Here is a 17,080-nt window from a genome sequence, read left to right on the forward strand (position 1 = left end):
GAAAGTTCCTAAGTAAATGTTAAAAGTAAACATCATACAAATAGAAGTCCAGAAAAAAGATGAACAATGTGCAAGCACCAAATGTTTATAGTCTTGATGTAGAGCAGTACTCCAAACAACTCCTGACTCTCAGATGGTTCATGTTCATGTAAAAAGAATGGCTGAATTGAAAATCTGAAGGAAGACAGAAAATGAGATTGTCAGTAAGGTGTAATAAAGATTTCTATATAACATTTCAAAACTGGTTTTCTCTGGAATATTATCTCCCAAATTATCCTGTAAGCAAAAAATTATATGACCAATTAATTTAAACAATTCCACCACCACCACGGTGTCTGAAATATATTTCTGTATGTTGCAAATATCCACGGATGAGATATAATGTGCAGTATATTCTGAATATTCTTGACCTTGGGATTTTTTTTTTCCCAAAAAAGAAAACACTTACTACATCCTGAAGAACTACAGTTTTTCAGAACTCAATTGGGAAAACATTGAAGAATAGTCTTTGCTCCACCAAAGTAGCCCTCAGTCTCTAAAGAACATTGAGAATTTCAGGGACTGAAGGTCTTCAGTTTTAGGTGACAAAGAAAACAGACCTTTATAGATGGCTTGTCAACTTGCCTCAAGTGATGGGACACTAACAAAGGTCACTGGTAATATTAAGAGACTATCTTTTAGTCAGGTTTATAATTACTTAGAGGCACACAGGGATTTCTGTTGTGTTCTATGAGTAGCAGACTTCACAAAGCATATAGAGTGATTAAACTCAACTTAAGCAAAGAAGAGATGGTGGCCCTGCTACATATGAGTACCATTAGTGTGTGAAAATGGAGTAGGAGGATGTTATAATGAACCCAAAAATAAACTTTGAGGTAGACTAAATGCCATGGTCTCCACTTTGGTGTTTTCACATATTGCCTGTTAAAAATGAGGATCTTAGACATAGTAAGAAATCCAGACTGTTTGACTTTTGTTAGACACTGGAAGCATTTTGTGGGAAAATGTGGGAAAATGACAGAGAAAGGGTTAATTCCAACTAAACCAAAGTGTTCCAGGCTGCTGACACTAAAAATGAAGAAAGTTAACAGTGATGTTTAAAGTATAGAGTGACTTCTGGGAAAGAAAGTGTCATAAGCAGAGATTCATCAAACTTCCATTCTTTTCCAAAATTTCAGAAAAGAAAACCAATGCTGAGATATCCTGGTGAAATTCCTGAGCTTTAAGAAAAAGGAATTATCCTTCAAGCATTCAAAATGAAGAATCTTATCACCTACAAAGGAATAAAAATCTGACTGTCTCAACAGCAAATATTACATTAAATGGACAGAATGGAAAAAATATATACATTCCCATTCAAGATAAGACAATGGTCTCTGATTGAGTCATTATTTAATATGCAATGCATTATATTACATTACTGTATACCTGGAGCATCCAAGAGAATCAGGTAACTATTATAAGTAGGAAAAATATCCCATTAGGAAAAGTGGTTACTATCTTAACTCAAGATAGGAGCTAATTTTTTTTTTTAACTGAGCACATGTACATGTATTTCTCTTCTGCCTTTTAATCATATTAAAATTATAATAAAGAGATTTATAAGCCTATAAATCCACAACAATGTCTAGAATTCAGAGAGGGACATCAACACATGGGATATTTCAACAGATGTCAGAAAGAAGAAGATTTTCTGAAGAAGAGATCTAATGCAGTAAAGCAGAGTTATCCACAACCTGGAAGAAACAAAAAGGGAATGAAAGCTGAGGAGGGTATGATGGTTTGGACCTGTATGTACCCCAGAAAAATCATATTCTTTAATTTAAATCCATGCCCATGGATGTGGAACTATTAAGGGTGGGACCTTTGGATTAGTGTATGTTCTAGTTTGCTAATGCTGCTAGAATGCAAAACACCAGAAATGGATTGGCATTTATAAAGGGGGTTTATTTGGTTACAAAGTCACAGTCTTAAGGCCACAAAATATCCAAGATAAGTCATCAACAATTGGGTACATTCACTAGAGAATGGCCGGTGTCCTGAAAACCTCTGTTAGCTGGGAAGGCACGTGGCTGGTGTCTGCTCCAAAGCTCTGGTTTCAAAATGGCTTTCTCCCAGGACGTTCCTCTCTAGGTTGCAGTTCGTCAAAAATGTCACTCTTAGTTGCACTTGGGATATTTGTCCTCTCTCAGCTTCTGCGGAGCAAGAGTCCGCTTTCAATGGCCATCTTCAAACTGTCTCTCATCTGCAGCTCCTGTGCATTCTTCAAAGTGTCCCTCTTGGCTGTAGCTCCTCTTCAAAACATCATTCACAGCTGCACTGAGATCCCCCTGTCCGTCAGCTCATTTATATGGCTCCAGTGACTCAACTTAGACCCACCCCCAACACCTCCATGGAAATTATCCAATCAGAGTCATCACCCACAGTTGGGTGGGGCACATCTCCATGGAAACACTCAAAGAATTACAATCTAATTAACACTGATAGGTCTGCCCACACAAGATTACGTCAAAGATAATGGCATTTGGGGGGACATAATACATTCAAACTGGCACAGGATATTTCAGTTGATGCATGCCCCAGGTGGGTCTTAATCCTCTTACTGGAGTAATTTATAAGAGTAAAAAAGACGGAGAGAAGATGTAGTAAAAAGCACCAAAGAGCCAGAGAAGCTCAGATAAAAGGACACATGCAGAAGCTCAGAGAGAAAGCCACTGCACCCAGAAGCTTGAAGCAATGAAACCCAGGAGAGAAGGGAGAGACCAGCAGACATCACCATGTGCCTGACCATGTGACAAAAGAGAAGAGGATTGCCACTAGCTGATCTTCAGGGAGAAGGTATTGTCCTGTTGACAGCTTGATTTGGACACTTAAATGTACTCAGAACTATAAACTTTAAGCTAATAAATCCCCACTGTAAGACCCAACCCAAGGGAGGCTTGGCAAGATGGCAGCATAGGGAGGTGTGGAATTTAGTTAGTCCCCAACAGCAACTAGTAAATAGCCAGGGTTAACTTGAAAATAGTCTGGGACAACTGGGGAACATCCATGACTGGACACACATACACCAGTCTGGAATGGGTGGAATGGCTGAGATCGTAGCATAGAACTATAAGTAAAGCTCCCCAAACTGTGGAGCTTGTGCCCCTCCCCCACCTGCACAGTAGGCTGAGTTGGAACACTTCCCTGTGGGAAAAAGAAGCAGTCTACTAGGACCAAGGGAAGGTAGCTCAATCAAGCTCTAATTGCAGTTTTAATTAACAAATTTGGACTACTGAATTCAAGCTACAAGCACAGATAAACCTGGAGCAAGCAGGAAAGGAACCCTGAGGTCTCTTCTGCCAGAGAGAATGCAGGGCTGATGCAAAAAAAAATAATAAAAACAGAGGCTTTTGGAGTCCGCTGAGCTCAGAATACTGGAAAGGGACTGTGTCCCCAGAAAAGGGGCACATAGAATCATGTACCAACTCCAGCTGACTGGCAAAACTGAGGGACTGGGGACTGGCTCTGACCTAGGCAAGGGTAGAATTAACATAGTTAAAGGGACAAAGGAAGAATTCAAGTGAAGGAGATAATTCCCTAAACAGCTTATCTTCCCTAAGAAAAAGGGGGTGGGGCCCAGCTCAAGTGGCTGCCCTCCCACAGAGAATTCAGATCCCAGGGTCTGGAGAAAAAAGGGAAAAATTGCTTTTGATTCACCCTTGATGCCTGGAAGGGACAGGGTCAGCTAAGAATTAAAGGCACCACATCTCTTTACACTGGCGGGGGGGGGGGGGGGCTGTAGGCTTACAGGCACCACCTGCTGGGCAGGCTGGGAGAAGCACAATGTCTAGAGGACTCACTGGAAAGTCTAACAGTCTTCTGGGGCTCATACTCAGGGAAACTTATTACTGCTTACACCCTCCTCCTGAGACCTAGTAACATCTGGTCTGGGAAAATCTGATTGCGGTAATCAAGGAAACTAGATGCCTAGACAACAAAAAAGTTATGATACAAAGAAGGAAAAATGATGATATAGCCCAGTCAAAGGAAGAAACTTACACTTCAAGAAAGACAAAGGAGTTGAAACACCTAACTGAAGATATTCAAAAAAAAATTCCTAAATCAAATAAACAAGCTGAAGGAAAATGTGGCAAAAGATGAAGGCTATAAAGAAGATGCTGGATAACCATAAAGAAGAATATGTAAGCTTGCAAAAACAAATGGCAGAACTTATGGGAATGAAAGGCACAACAGAAGAGATGAAAAACACAACAGAGATATATAAAGGCAGATTTGAAGAGGCAGAAGAAAGGATTCATGAACTAGAGGACTGATCATCAGAAATCCTACACACAAAAGAACAGATAAAGAAAAGAATGGAAAAATATGAGCAGTATCTCAGGGAATTGAAGGACAACATGAAGCACATGAATATACATTCCATGGGTGTCACAGAAGGAGAAGGGAAGGGAAAGGGGACAGAAAGAATAATAGAGGAAATAATCACTGAAAATTTCCCATCTCTTATGAAGGACATAAAATTACAGAGCCAAGAAATGCAGCAAACCCCAAACAAAAGAGATCTAAATAGACCTACTTCAAGACACTTAATAATCAGACTATCAACTGTCAAAGATAAAGAGAATTCTTAAAGCAGCAAGAGAAAATCAATCCATCACATACAAGGGAAGCTTGATAACAGTGCGTGCAGATTTCTCAGTAGAAACCAGGAAGGTGAGAAGGCAGTGGTATGATATATTTAAGATACTGAAAGAGGAAAACTACCAGCCAAGAATTCTATATCCAGCAAAACTGTCCTCCAAAAATGGAGAGTTTAAAACATTTACAGACAAGCAGACACTGAAAGAGTTTGTGAACAATATAACTGTGCTACAAGAAATACTAAAGTGAGCACTACAGGCAGATAGGAAAAGCAAGGAGAGGGAGGTTGGGAGAAAAGTGTAGAAATGAAGACTATCAGTAAGGGTAAAAAGAACAAGAGGGGGAAAAAAATTGGATATGACGTATAAAATCCAAAAGACAAACTGGTAGGCAGGAGACACTATGTTGAGTGAAATTAGCCAGGAAAAAAAAGGACAAATACTGTATGGTCTCACTAATATGAACTAATATTAATGAGCAAACTTTGAGATTTAAAGTTGAGAACACAGGTTGTCAGGAGATAAAAAGAGGTTACAGCTTGGGCATTTGGTGCTGAAGCATACAGAAGGTTCAACAGGATTGATTGTATAGATCCAGAAATGGATAGTACAATACTGTGTGACAGTAGCACAATATTGTAAGTACTCTGAACAAAGATGAGTGTGAGTATGGTTGAAAGAGGAAGGCAAGGGGCATGTATGACACCAGAAGGAAAGACAGAAGATAAATAATGGGATTATATAACTTAGAGAAACCTAAAGTAGTCAATCATGATGATTAAATGCACACAAATAAGAATGCTTTTACATGAGGGAGAACAAATGAATGTCAACATTACAAGGTGTTGAAAATAGGATGGTATGGAGAAAAATGCAATCAATGCAAACTCAAGTCTATAGTTAACAATAGCATTGTAAGATGCTTTCATTAAATGTAAAAAAGGTAATATACTATGGTTAAATGTCTATTAGAGGGGGATTGAAGGGAGCGGCATGGGATTCTTGGTATTGTTGGTTTTGTCTGACTTTTTCATTGTATTTTATTTTATTTTTTCTTCTAACTTTTATTTTTTATTCTTTTTTCTCCTCTTCCCATTTCTTTGTGATAGAAATGGAAATTTCCTCATATAGATTGTGGTTCTGAATGCATAACCATGTGATTATACTTGGAACCATAGATTACTTTTTTCTTTTTTTTTTTATTTTGAAATAAATTCAAAATTATAGGAAGAGTTGCAAAAACAATACTAACCCCATACACAGAACTCCATCATACCATGACCCCCCTCTCCCGATAGCCCAATCCACCAACTTTAACATGCTGTCACATCGCTATTTCTTTCCATCCCTCCCTATCATCCATCATCTATTGCTCGGTCTTCTGAATATATGAGAGCTAGCTGCACACATCCTTGAGCAAACACTATAATTCACATATACACTTCCCATGAACAAGAACATTCTTTTATGCAATCCCATTTAGCACAGCTAAGAAGTATAAGAGATTCAACAATGATACAAAGCTTACATTCTATATTTCCTTTTCCTTATGTCTCAACTGTGTCCCTTTGAGCCCCCTGTCCTCCATCCTCCAATCCCATCCAGGTTCATCCTTGGCATTCAATTGTCATTTATTTAGACTGCCCTTTTTTTTTTTTTTTCAATTGTGGAAACATACATGCAGCCTAAATCTTCCCATTCCACCCCCTCCCTAGCATTCCATTAGTGGGATTAATCACCTTTAGAATGTTGTAATGCTCTTTCCCACCATTCATTACTAGAAATTTCCCTTCACCTCAAACAGCAACCCTACACTCATTTCTTAACTCCCCATTGCCCCTTCCCCCATTTCTCTTAACCCATACTCTACTTTTCATCTCTATGGTCATATTCTCTGATAATTTCTTTGTGTTTATTGTGGGGCTTAAAATTAACCTCTTAAATCCATAACAATCTTGTTTTTCTTTGATACCACCTTTACTTCAATAGGACATATAAACTATGTTCCTATACTCCTCCATTCCCCCACCTTTATATAGTTGTCTAAAATTACATATTTTACATTGACTTCAAAACCACTGATTTGTCATTAGAGTTTGTGTATTTTATATCATGTAGGAAATAAATAGTGGAGTTACAATTAAAAAATTATTGACTTCTATTTGTATTCCATTGTGGTTGGAGAATGTGCGTTGAGTGTATTCAATTTTTTTTTTTTTCTTGAGGCTTGTTTTATGTCCCAGCTTATGGTCCCTTCTGGAGAAAGATCCATGATCACTAGAGAAAAATGAGTGTCCTGGTGATTTGGGATGTAAGGTTCTATATATGTCTGTTAAAATTCTCTATATCTCTTTCTCCTTTCTTTGTTTCTCTGTTGGTGGGGCTCCCTTTAGTATCTGAAGTAGGGCAGGTCTTTTATTGGCAAACTCTCTCAGCATTTGTTTGTGAAAAATTTAAGCTCTCCCTCAAATTTGAAGGAGAGTTTTGCTGGATAAAGTATTCTTGGTTGGAAATTTTTCTCTCTCAGAATTGTAAATATGTCATGCCACTGACTTCTCACCTCCATGGTGGCTGCTGAGTAGTCACTCCTTAGTCTTATGTTGTTTCCTTTGTATGTGGTGAATTGCTTTTCTCTTGCTGCTTTCAGAACTTCCTCCTTCTCTTCAGTATTTGACAGTCTGATCAGAATATGTCTCAGAGTGGGTTTATTTGCATTTATTCTATTTGGAGTTCACTGGGCATTTCTGCTTTGTGTATTTATATTGTGTAGAAGGTTGGGAAAGTTTTCCCCAACAATTTCTTTGAATACTCTTTCTAGACCTTTACCCTTCTTTTCCCCTTCTGGGACACCAATGAGTCTTAAGTTTGGGCATTTTATTTTACCTATCATATATATCCCTGAGATTCATTTCGATTTTTTCTCCATTCTTTCTTTCATTCTTTCATTTTCTGTTCTGTGGACTTCTAGGACACTGAGACGTTGTTCAACTTCCTCTAATCTTGTATTGTGAATATTCAGAGTCTTTTTAATTTGGCTAACAGTTTCTTTTATTTCCATAAGATCTTCTATTTTTTTTATTTACTCTTGCAATTTCTTCTTTATGCTCTTCTAGGGTCTTCTTTATGTCGCTTATATCCTGGGCCATGGTCTTCTTTATGTTCTTTAAATCCTTTGCCATGTTTTCATTCCTCAATTGTAGTTCTTTGATTAATTGTGCCAAGTACTGTGTTTCTTCCGATATTTTGATTTGGGTGTTTGGAACTGGATTCTCCATATCGTCTGGTTTTATCATATGCATTAAGATATTCTGTTGTTTTTGGCCTCTTGGCATTTGCTTTGCTTGATAGGGTTCTTTCAAGTTGTAAAAAAAAGATACCAATCTAATTTTTCAGAAACACAGTTTGGTGGTGTACACTTTCTCTAACTAACCAGCAGATGGTGTCTGTGAGTCATCTATACCCCTCAAGTCAGTTCTCAACCTTGTCCCCACGGTGTGTGGAGAAATGATCCTTGTGGGGTTCAGTTGGAGAACTCAGTTTGGGTGCGCTGCTGGAGCCGTCCACCCTAAATGTGGGGCATGTGTCTGGGTGGCCAGGGAGGAAGGGCAGCTTTAATGTTCAAATCCCACAGGTTCCTGGAGATTCAAGGCCACCACAAGAGTCTAAGCCTTCATTTCAGTTCAGCCCCAGACCCTCTCTCTCTCACTGTCCCACAAACCACTGGACTTGGCATAGCATCCCTGGGTTCTCTGAGCGGGCCCCCCCCCCCAGCCATGATCCTCCAGGACCTCTGCCAAGGGAATGCCATGCTATGTCACCAGTGCACGCCGTCCCTCAAGGGAAGCCCCAGGCTGCCGGGCTGTGCAGGGGCACTCTCAGCCTGATGCAAAGATGGCTGAACGGGGCATCTCAACCCCCGCCCCCCTCGCACAATTCCTCCTTCCCAGCTCCGGGACAACTGGCAGGGCTCTGGGCTGTGGGCACGGCCCCGGGCAGGAGTGTCTCCAGCCCTCCGGGGAGCCAGCTGCAAGCCACGGGGTTTCTCTCAGCTTCTAGCTCTCCCATCCACTCCCCTAGTCCCGAGGGTATCTGCAGCGGGCTATCCTCCAGGCCAGACACCGAGAGGCCGGCCCAGCCCCCTCTTGCTGTGTTTTACTGCATGGTTCCCACTGTCACAACTGCAGCCACTCCTGGGTTTTTCCCTTTTTTTTTTTTTAAAAGAACCAGTCGGTCTCCAAATGCCAAGCCCTGGCTTTTCCACACTGCCACGCGGCTGCGGGTCTTCCAGCCAGCTTACTCACTCGTTTCAGAATGCAGACTCCTGGTTTCACCAAGTGTACAGCCCCTGTGGTACTAGCAGACCTCGTCCAGCTGGCGCATCGCTGTAACTGATATTCTGGGTCACTTTCTGGTTTTTATCTAGTGTTTTTCATGGAGTTGTTTTTTTGCCCTGTCTCACCTAGCCGCCATCTTAGTTTCTCCTTGGAGCCATAGATTATTTGCTTAGGATGGTGTGCTGGTTTTGATGTATTATGTCCCCCAAAATGCTATTATCTTTGATATGGTCTTGTGTGGGCTGGAAACATATTGGTGTTGATTGGGTTGGATACTTTTGGTTGGATGTTTCTGTGGAGATGTGATCATTCAACTGTGAGTGAGATCTTTTATTGGATAATTTCCATGGAGTTGTGGTCCTGCCCATTCAGCATGGGCCTTGATTAGTTTATTGGAGCACTATATAGGCTCAGACAGAAGAAGCGAGCTTGCTACAGCCAAGAGGGACACTTTGAAGAACGCAAGGGAGCTGAGAGAGGAACTGCAGTTTACAGAGACATTTTGGAGATGGCCATTGAAAGCAGACTCTTGCTCCAGAGAGCTAAGAGAGGACAAACACCCAGAGAGCAACTGAGAGTGACATTTTTTAGGAACTGAAGCCTAGAGAGGAGCATCCTGGGAGAAAGCCATTTTGAAACCAGAACTCTGGAGCAGGCACCAGCCACATGCCTTCCCAGCTAACAGAGGTTTTCTGGACACCACTGGCCATCCTCCAGTGAAGGTACCCAACTGTTGATGACTTACCTTGGACGCTTTTTGGCCTTAAGACTGTAACTTTGTAACCAAATATGCCCCAATCAATTTTTGGTGTTTTGAAATCTGGCAGCATTAGCAAACTAGAACAGATGGGTTGTGTAGTATGTGAATAAAACTTTAAAAAATAAACAGAGTGATACAAGTGCTGGAGAAAATGTGGAGAGAGGTATGTACCTATTATCTGTGGTGAAGTAGAATGGTGCAGACCTTTTAGAAGGAAGTGTGATGGTTCCACAGGAAGCTAAGAATGGGGTTGCCATGTGGTCCTGCAACCTTATCATTGGGTATATACTTAAAAGAACTGAGAGCAGGGGCATGAAGTGACATTTGCACACTGGTGTTTATGGTGGCAATATTCATGATTTTCAATGGATGGAGGTAGCCTACTGGTACATAGACTGATAAATAGAATGGTGAACTGTGGTGTATACATACAATGGAATACTGAGCAGTAGCAAGAAGGAATGAAGTGTACAACTAGGTGAATGGACACTGAGGACAATATGTTGCGTGAAAAAAGCCAGAACTGAAAAGACAAGCATTATAACACCTCACTTATATGGAGTAACTGTAATGTGCAAACTCTGAGAATTGAATCTGAGAGCATAGGTTATCACAGGGAAGCTTATTGTAAAGGTTCCTAGATTGTAACCTCTTACAGCAGTCACATCCATTCACAAGTTGTAATGGTTATTTCTGAATTCTGAGATGCTGAGCTGTTTGTGTATAACCTAGTCAGTCCCTATAACTTCAGGTATCTGTGTGACACCTGAGAATCAGAGCTAGAGTTCAGCACCTATGAACATCAGCATTACCCCATTCAGCAACTGTTTAAAAAGCTGTAAAAGAGATCTAACTGCAATTAGAGATAGGAATGAAATGGACCTGGTTGGGAACAAGGTAAATCAGAATAAAGGGTAAAGGATGACATTGACTATGTTTTAAAACTTCAACTTCTATGTGAAACTAAAGGAAGAGATGTTTATTTGGTGCAAAATCTACATTTTCTGTAGCACACTATATAATTTAATTTGTATGGTCAGTTTATTCAAACACCATAATTATATGGAACCTTGAATAGGGGGTGAGATCTGATTGGTTTCTACAGGTTGGCATGAAGCCCCGATACATCCCAGAGTAATTTGGACAGAGAATAAAAAGTATTTACAAAGCCCCATTGAAGGATTGGGGGAAAATGTGGTAATATTAAACTTCCCTACCTGGGGAATTCCTGATATTCTTGCAAGCATTTGGGTCCACCAGTTTAATAGGCTGAGACCTTGATTGTGGGGCTTCCCCTTATGAAGCTTGTTTCAGTAAAGAAGCGGCTAAGACTACTTATAATTGTGCCCTCAGGCAACCTCTTTTGTTGCTCAGATGTGGCCTCTCTCTCTAACCCATCTCTGCAGGTAAACTCACTACCCCCACTCCTACATGGGACATGACTCCCAGGGTTGTAAATCTCCCTGGCAACATGGGACGTGACTCCCAGTGATGAGCCTGGACCCAGCATCATAGGATTGAGAAAGACTTCTTGACTGAAAGGGGGAAGAGAAAAGAAACAAAATAAAGTTTCAGTGGCTGAGAGATTTCAAATGGAGTCAAGAGTACATTTTGGATGTTATTCTTATACATTATATGGATACCCCTTTTTAGTTGTTAGTGTATTAGAATAGCTAGAAGAAAATACCTGAAACTGTTGAACTGCAACCCAGTATCCTTGATTCTTGAAGACAGTCATATAACCATATAGCTTACATGGTGTGACCATGTGATTGTGAGAACCTGGTGGCTCACACTCCCTTTATCCAGTGTATGGATGGACATATGAGTAGAAAAATGGGGACAAAAATTAAATGAGTAATAGGGGGAGGAGGGCTATGAGATGTTTTGGGTGTTCTTTTTTACTTTAATTTTTATTCTTATTTTTATTTCTTGAAGTACTTAAAATGTTCAAAAATTGATTGTGTAGATAAATGCACAACTCTATGATGATAGTGTGATCAATTGATTCTATACTTTGGATGACTATATGGTATGTAAATATATCTCCATAAAATTGCATTTAAGAAACCCAACCCATTTCTGGTATATTGCATTGCATCAGCTTTAGCTAACTAAACAGAAGATATTAATTTACTCAGTAGGATCTAAACTTGGGTTAGCCAGATAGTGTGGAGTTATGAAAACAGGGCAATTAACTGAGAGTCTAAGTCAACCCCCAGTCCATCTGCTACTATTACCACCTACACCACCACCACCAGGAAGAATGCCTGGCAGCTAGATATTTACCTTGCAAAAATAAAAGAGGAAATTGAGCTATTTGGCCATAAATAGAGCAATAGTTGTATATGTTGGCTGAAATCAAAATGCCTCTCGTTCTAAACATGTGTGTGGAATACCAAAGGGTGGTGGTAGTCAAAGAAAGTCTTAAAAGGTCAGGCTTATTCATTTAAAACTTTGGCATCCATCCCCTTTGATAGATCCAAAGGAATACTCAGCAAGCTCTGACATATCAAAGAGTTTTTCCTGAGATAACTGCCTGACTGCATCATTCACTCCTCCCCAGATTTTAAAAAGAAATCGTTACCTTGAGTGGCTCAAAGTCCCTTTTGGGGCAATGAAGGGTCCTAGTCCTAAAGAATCCTGCCATCCAGAATAGGAGAAACCAAGGCTGGTAATCCTATCATGTGAACACTCAAAATAAGTGTCTGGGATAAAAAGTAATTCAAGACAATGGAAAGAGTAATCAGAGAAGAAACACACATTGCATCATGTCAAGGGAATCAAGGGAGAAGGGAGAACAAGAATAAGGAAATGGGAATTCCCTAGAGAGATTCAAGAGCTGATTGGAACTGGTAGAAGAGTCAATAAACTTTAAGATAAGACAATCAAAACCATTCAGTCTGAGGAACAGAAAGAAGAAAGAATGAAGAAAAGTGAACAGAATATGAGGAACCTGAGGGCCACCATCAACTGGACCACTATATGCATTGTGGAAGTCCCAGAAGGTGAAAAAGGAGAGAAAGAGGCAGAGAGATTGTGGTAGTTTGAAGATACAGAGAACATGTCTTAAACTTAATCCATTCCTGTCATTGTGAAGTCTTTAAAAAAGGATCTTTTGATTAAGTTACTTCAGTTAAGGTGAGGCCCAGCTGAATCAGAATGGGTCTTCATCCTATTACTGAAGGCCTTATAGTAAAGATCACAAACAGAAAGCCAGAGGGAGTAGCCAGAATCTGAATGTCAAGAGAACCCAGAAGAGAAGAGAGAAGCCAGAGAGCCCAACATGTGCGTTTCCATGTGACAGGAAAGCAAAAGACCAAGAATCTCTGGCAGCCAGCACCGTAATGCCAGTCTTCTGGAATAAAGCATCACATTGATGACACCTTGATTTTGGACTTCTCCTACCCTCAAAACCATGAGCCAATAAATTCCCACTGTTTAAGCCCACCCATTGGATAATATTTGCTTTAGCAATGAGGAAACTAAAACAGAATATTCAAAGAAATAATCACAGAAAGCTTCCCAAATATGATGAAAAACATGGATATACACATCCTAGATGCTAACAAACTCCAAACAAGATAAACCCAAATAGAAACATGCCACAGAATATTATAATAAAACTGTTAAGTGCCAAAGATAAGAGAATTCTGAAAGCCACATGAGAGGAGCAACACGTCACATACAAGGGAGCTTCAATAAGATTGAGTGCTGATTTCTGATTGGAAACCATGGAGACTAGAAGGCAGTAAGACGACATATTTAAAGTGCTGAAATCAAATAAATTCTAAGGATTCTATATCCAGAAAAACTGTCTTTCAAAAATGAAGGAGCAATTAAGACACACCCAGATCTACAAAAGCTGGAAGAGTTTGTCATCATTAGACTGGCTCTTTAAAAGATGCTACAGAAAGTTTTGCAAGTTGAAAAGGAAGGACAATAGACAACAGATGAAAGCTGCATGAAGACATAAAGATCTCCAGTAAGGGTAATGACAAGGATTAGTATGAATGTCAGTATTATTGTATTTTTTGTGTGTAACTCCACTTTTAACTTCCTTTCTGTTCCAGTTTGCTAAAGCTGCCATTATGCAAAACACCAGAAATGGACTGGCTTTAATAAACAGGATTTATTAAGTTACATATTTACAATTCTAAGGCCATAAAAGTGTCCAGACTAAAGCATTAACAAGAATACCTTCACTGAAGGAAGGCTAATGGTGTCTGGAACACCGATGTCAACTGGAAAGGCTCATGGCTCGTGACTGCGGGTCCTTTGCCCCCAGGTTGTGTTTCTAAAATGGCTTTCTCCAAAATGTCTCTTGGCTCCAGTCTCTCTTAGCTTCTGTCAGCTCTCTGCTTTGTTCTCCCAGGGCATTTCTCTTTAAGCATCTGGGGGTCCTCTCTTAGCTTCTCCAGGGGCAAACTCTGCTTTTTCCTTAGCATCTCCAAATGTCTCGAAGCATCTCCAAGTGTCTGTGTCTCTGTCAGCTCTTAGCTTCTTCCAGGGGCAAACTCTGGATTACAAATCTTAGCTTCTCTCCAAAATGTCTCTCTCAGATTCTCTGAGTTTCTCCTCTCTGTGACCTCTCCTTTTTTTTTTTTTTCCTTATAAGACATTTATTTTACATTGTTCACAGAGTTCACATTAGTGGTAACATACAGTATCAGTGGTAACATACAATATCTATCCTTTTGTGTCTGGCTTATTTCACTCAGCATTATGTCTTCAAGGTTCATTCATGTTGTCTTATGTTTCAAGACCTTGTTCCTTCTTGCTGCTGGGTAGTATTCCATTGTATGTATATACCACATTTGCTTATCCACTTATCTGTTGAAGGACACTTGAATTGTTTCCATTTCTTGGCAATTGTGAACAATGCTGCTATGAACATCAGTGCAAATGTCTGTCATGTCACTGCTTCCAGATCTTCTGGGTATATACTGAGAGGTAAAATTGCTGGATTGTAGTGTAACTCGATATCTAGTTTTCTGAGGAATGGCCAAACTGTCTTCCACAGCAGCTGTACCATTATACAGTCCCATCATCCATAAGCTCTCTTAAAGTACTCCAGTGATGTAATTAATACCTACCCAGAATGGGCACCATCACATCTCAATGGAAATAATTTAATCAAAGGTCTCACCCACAGTTGGATGAGTCACTTCTCCATGGGAACACTCAATCAAAAGATTCTACCCAAAAAAGATTGGATTAAAAGATCATGGCTTTTTGGGGGTCCAGAACATTTCAAACCAGCACACTATCAGATTTAAAAGGCAAATGCATAAAATGCAATGATAAATCAGTGGTTTGGGAGTCAATGTATAAAAATGTTCTTTGTGACAAGATCTCATTAAGGTGGAGAGATGGAGATGTACAGGAACATAGCTTGTGTATACTATCAAAGTTATTTTGGTATCAAAATATACAACATTGTTATACATTTAGGATGTTAAAGTTAAACCCCATGATAATGACAAAGAAAAAACTGGAGAATATGTAAGCTCATAGAGACAGAAATGAAAGTAGAGATTGCCAAGGATGGGTGGGGGAAGACAGGAATTAGTAAAAAATGGGTGTAGGATTTTTGGGGGAGATTTGAGAAGGTTTTTAATGGAAAGTGGTGAAGATACTTATTCTAGTTTGCTAATGCTGCCAGAATGCAAAACACCAGAAATTGAGGCTTTTATAAAAGGGGGTTTATTTGGTTACACAGTTACAGTCTTAAGGCCATAAAGTGTCCAAGGTAAGTCACCAACAATTGGGTACCTTCACTGGAGGATGGCCAATGGTGTCCGGAAAACCTCTGTTAGCTGGGAAGGCACGTGGCTGGCGCCTGCTCCAAAATTCTGGTTTCAAAACGGCTTTCTCCCAGGACATTCCTCTCTAGGCTTCAGTTCTTTCCAAAATGTCACTCTCAGTTGTTCTTGGGACATTTGTCCTCTCTTAGTTTCTCTGGAGCAAAAGTCTGCTTTCAAAGGCCATCTCCAAAATGTCTCTGTAAACTACAGTTCCTCTTTCAGTTCCTGTGCATTCTTCAAAATGTTCTTCTTGGCTGTAGCTCCTTTTGAAAATGTCACTCTCAGCTGCACTGAGTTCCTTCTGTTTGTCAGCTCATTTATATGGCTCCAGTGATTTCACTGAGACCCACCCTGAATGGGTAGGGCAACACCTCCATGGAAATTGTCCAATCAGAGTCATCACCCACAGTGGGGTGAGGCACATCTCCATGGAAACACTCAAAGAATTACAATCTAATCAACACTGATACGTCTGCCCACACAAGATTACATCAAAGATAATGGCATTTGGGGGGACATAATACATTCAAACCAGCACAATACCACAACATAATGAATGTGATTAATACCACCAAATACTATGCTTGGAAGTGGCTGAAATGGGAAAGTTTCTCTTATATATGAAAAAAAGAGAGAAAGAGGAGGGAGGAAGTAAGAAGGGAAGAAGTACAGGAATGGAGGGAAAATAGGAAGAGAAGGGGAAAGGGGAAGCAGAAAGGGAAAGAAAAGAGAGAAAGAAGGAAAGAAAGGAAGGAAAAAGGAAAGAAGGAAAGAAGAGAAAGAGAGGGAGTAGGGAGGGAAAAATAAAAAGCAAATATGAGGTAATAATAATTAAAGGCAATTCATGACCTGAACAGACTCTAACAGGGAGGAGAGAAGTCCTAAAGGGACATTACTGGTACATATGAAAAAATTGGAATATAGACTGCAAGCTTTATATCAATGTTAAACTTCTTGAACTTGATAACTGCACTTAGGTAGGTACATAATGAATATCCTTCTACTTAGGAAATGTACATGGCAGTATTATGTGTTAAAGGAGCATAATATATACAATATATGCTCAAGTGCTCAGAAAATAAACTGATAGATGGATGGATAGGTAGATAGAAAGAAGGACAAATAGCTAAAATGATACAGAAAATGCTAAAATTGGTGGATCTGGGTATCTGAGGGATTAGGAGTATGTTGGAGTTCTCTGTATGGGGTTTGTATTATTTTTGTAACTGTCCTGTAAGTTTGAATGTATTTCATGATGAAAATTTTTAAATTAAATAAATAAGTATATAGCTTAAGTAAAGAACAGATAAGCAGGAGGGGCAAGATGGCAGCATAGAGAAGAGTAGAATTAAGTTAGTCCCCTGGAGCAACTAATAAACAACCAGGAACAACTAGTAAATAATCTGGAACAACTGCTGGAGGACAACCGTGACTGTCCACACATCGTACACCAACCTGGATTGGGTGGAATGGCTGAGATCACAGCATGAAGTCTGTAAGTAAAACTGTGGAACTGTGCTGGGATCCCCCTCCCCC

This window comes from Choloepus didactylus, chromosome 5 (assembly GCF_015220235.1).
Source record: "Choloepus didactylus isolate mChoDid1 chromosome 5, mChoDid1.pri, whole genome shotgun sequence".
Taxonomy (NCBI): domain Eukaryota; kingdom Metazoa; phylum Chordata; class Mammalia; order Pilosa; family Megalonychidae; genus Choloepus; species Choloepus didactylus.